The sequence below is a fragment of the Colletes gigas genome, unplaced genomic scaffold (genome assembly GCF_013123115.1).
Source record: "Colletes gigas isolate AHSC1104 unplaced genomic scaffold, ASM1312311v1 Colletes_gigas_Sc00001, whole genome shotgun sequence".
In the NCBI taxonomy this organism is placed as follows: domain Eukaryota; kingdom Metazoa; phylum Arthropoda; class Insecta; order Hymenoptera; family Colletidae; genus Colletes; species Colletes gigas.
In genome coordinates this window covers 10,789,510-10,793,600 of record NW_025106630.1, presented here as the reverse complement: position 1 = coordinate 10,793,600, position 4,091 = coordinate 10,789,510, and positions in this window count along the sequence as shown.

The following is a 4,091-nucleotide window of genomic DNA, read 5'->3' as shown; positions in this document are numbered from 1 at the left end:
GTCGAACGAGGATCGTTTTTTCCGCGCGAAGTAAGGCGAAACGTTGCAATCTCGTCGGTCGGGGCAAAAGGAGCTAATCTCTCGACGTAAAACTGCTCCGTGGAGGCGGAGGTGCTTTAACGCGTCCCGCAAATTATACCCTAACCAACAGACTGCGAGGGTGGAACCGACAGAAACGGGGGATGAACGCCGGAGATAGAGAGAGAGACGAAGAGAGCTGGGGATGCACGCGACTCTTTCCACGACAATCTGTAACTTCTCCATTCGACGCTAACAACCAGCCAACACGAAGCTCCTCACGGTTCGACTGCTCGACCTCCAAGGGTTGGTCCAGATCCAACCACTCGTCGGGTCAATGTTGGCGCTCAAGTCTCGGTTATACAAAAATTAAACGCGAAATTTCTTGGTCGTTACTCGTACAATTTACGGTGGAATTAAATCGTTCGCGATCTATGAACAAACATCTATGTTATTCCAATGGAATGTTAAAATAAGGAAATTCTTTGAGTTTGAGAACACGAAAAACGTGATTTTGTAGAGGTTAACCAGAGGAACCAAGAGAATCACTTTTACTAGCATTTCAGTATTTGCAAATAAAACGAGACCAGACGAGATAATTCTATTCCTATCCATCGATTGTTAATATCGACGTTCTCAATACACAAGAAACTACAAAATCCTTGAGATTTCCAACGAACGAGAATACAATGTAAGAAATGTACATACCAGCCGGAAGTAGAGAATTCCTGGGGTAATATCGTTTCTGGTTGGTCCCCATCGGTTTGGCCAGCTCCTTCGTTGGCGAGTGCCTCGACCCGTGTTCCTTTGGCCCCGTTTCGAAGTGGCGTTTCTCGAATAAACAGACGGGAAGGGAGTCGATGCCGTCGGTCGGAAGACGACCGAGGGGGTGGCTGGGTGGAAACGAGTCCTTTTCGTGGGACCGTGAGTAACGCGTGGTCTCGGTGACCGCAGTAGCTTACTCGCTCTACAAACGTTTCTTGATGAGATCGACGCGAGTACCCGGAACTCGGCTGGGGGCTCCTCGAGCGAGACTCCTTGAAAGTGCGGGGTCGGTCGAGGGTCGTTCGGTCCTCGGTTAACGAACTGAATTTTCGCGAGACGTTGGCCTTTAATGGCTTAAGCAACGGTTTACGGGCCACCCTGCCCCCCATCGCGCCAACTATTCCCGCAAATTACGCCCACGTTCTGTCGATCATCGAACGCTTTTACCGAAAGAAAGATCCGTTCGTCGAAAACCGAACGGAAGAAGCACCTGTTGCCAGTCAATTCTCGCGTATCTCACGGACGATGGGAATATTAATAATTAATGATCACCGAAAAACGACCACGGGATAGCCAGAAAATTGAACGTAAAGAGCTGATGAGATCGCGACGCAATGTTATTGTGTACGCTCGAGAGTCCCTGATCGTTTACTGAACCTATTCCCAAGGTGATAGACCATGAGCAGAGTTGATCGGTGGTGGGGACAGGTAGAGAAACGGCACGTCTCTCTTCCCCCACTTCCCTTCTTGCAAACTTGCTAGCTCATAGGTTTTTATTCGATTCTAGTTTTAGTAAAATTCTGCATTTAAAATTGGGATATATGGGGAAACGATGTCTACCGAATTTTAACCCTTAAGTGGACTCCACAAATTAAAACTAATAATTGTTTGATATATGTGAATGTGATTATTTGAAAATTGTGGTAATCCTCCACTTGTTAAATGCTTTAAAGGAAAGTTGATTTCCATTAAGTAAAATAATTCAATTGAGATTGAGAGTCCGCTTAAAGAATCGGAATTTCGATGTTCCACTCAAGGATTTGAGGTTTCAATGGCTTCCAGTCGCCATAATTTATTTTCCAAGGAGATACGAGCCTACTCAGATGTTTGTATTAGGTCTCATTTGTAATAAAATTCTCCCTCTAAAAGTGAAACACACGGGTAAACGATGAATACAGAATTTTAATATAATTAAGCAACCGGATTTCGAATTCCGAATCTAATGAAAACAGAGGAGTTTTGGTAGAGGATGGAGGATGAAAAGAGGTCTCTAAAATTGTTTCTTTTGCCCCGTATGATATCGCCACGGATGATCGCCAGTTGCCGATTAGCTCGCCGTGAAATACCGATGAAGATACGCGTCAGAATCGGAAATGGGGACGCGAGCGTAAAAAGAAGAAAACGGAGGAAGCGCCAGCCGGTGTGTATCGCGTACCTGTTGCCCTACTCCGGATCGGGATTTACATTTTAATAGACAGCGGAACCAGCACGGGTTCACGGTTCCCGTCTCGTCTGCGAGTCATTAACCCTTTTATTGTTATTGGCGCCCGATAGATCGATTCACGCTCGCGGCAAACGCCCATGGGCGTTCGACCACTTCAATCTCAAACTCCACGGAACATTTATCTATCAACCCATTACACCTTGAAAATTTTATAAAAGTCAAATAAATTCAGTGATGCAAAAAAATTCCACAAATTATAAAAGATATTCAAAGCACTTGCAGAAAGTGCAGAAAAATATAATGCTTTTCAAGATGAATTACCCTGGTTTGAAGGTGAATCCCAAAATAGTTTGGTCAGGTTTAGCTCTAAGTTTAGCGTCCATATACCGTTTCCAGAGTCTGCTATACAATTTTCCACAAGATCGAAGTCGCAAACGTCGAGAGACGCGTGGAAACCGGCGGATCCTCGGCGCGTGTTCGAAACGGACAGTCTTATGGTCGATGACGACGCACCGTGTGCAACGACGACGCAGTCAATCAACGAAATTGAAGGAAAACGTTGCTCTAATTGGAAAAGTTCCCCGACGTAGGTAGAGACGGGACCCTCGACGCTCAGTTTTCCGGCAAACAGGAGGTATCGCGGTGTTTAAATTGGAACGCGAAGGAATTACGTTTAAATTAGATTGCTGGTCGCGTAAATATTGGAATTCTACTCCCGCGGTCGTGGACGGAATCGTATTACGAAATATGAATAAATATCGTCTCACCCCCCGAGGGGATATTGTACGGTTACACGGACACGACCGGTATGCCCTTTGCTTCCGGTTAATTTCGTTGATTCCATCCACTTGTTACGCGTTATTCGCCCGCCACGGGTAGAAACGCACGCGCATTCGGAATTTAATTAGCTTAATTAAATCCGGATTCTTGCTGAACCTGGCGCGAGCTTTCGCGGAACATATCCGGATCGCCTGACCTAAAATCACGCCGAAAGATTACCTCGGGACTGCGATCCCCGTCGGCGTACCACCGGCTGTCCCGTAATTCCTGGCGTTCGTAGGGATGCTCAGGATTATCAGCATACATATCGATAAACAATAAACTCGATCGGATCTATCTATTCTTATTCATATTTACCAACAAAATTATTTCGTCCGTTTACGCTACGTTACGGGTTCGCGTTCGTGAAAAATAATCGTGAAAGAGTCGCAAAGGATTTCGAAAAATGATCCGTACAGATGGCAGCGAAAGGTGAAACCGTTTCGCCCCGAATTCGAGCCTCGTGACGCGAATTTCGTCCCGCTCGTTCGCGGTATAACGTTTCCTAAAGCGAGTAAAAAATTGCCCGTTTCGACAAACCGGAAACGCGACGTACGCCGGGGGAGTTTCGCAGGAGCGTCGCAGGACCCTAACGGTTCCCACGATTTTCACCGACCGATTCTCCCCGTCGCTTTGTACCCGTTTAACCGACACGACACCGAACGAAAGTGGCTCGGAATTACGTGACCTATCCCACGCTCAGCGACAGACAGCCGAATCTTGTTTCGTTTGACCCGTTACTCGTGGACTCAAGGTCCTCGGGGGAGGATCCTCCGCGCGAGGAATGCATCGAACCACCCAAGTGATACGATCAGGCTCGGATCGTGATCGAAATGTTCCAAGAATTTTGGAATCTTTAAATACTTGGGTCGACGACCAGGATTCTAAGTGTGGGAATTGCACGCTGGTGATTTTATAGAATTGATAGACCGTTTCATCTCTTAGAACGATCCTTTCTGAGTTTTACGTGCAAATGAAACTCAGGACCTCCGGTTGCACGTGTTGCAACGGGTTAATTAGAAAAATATTAATCACATTTTTGATA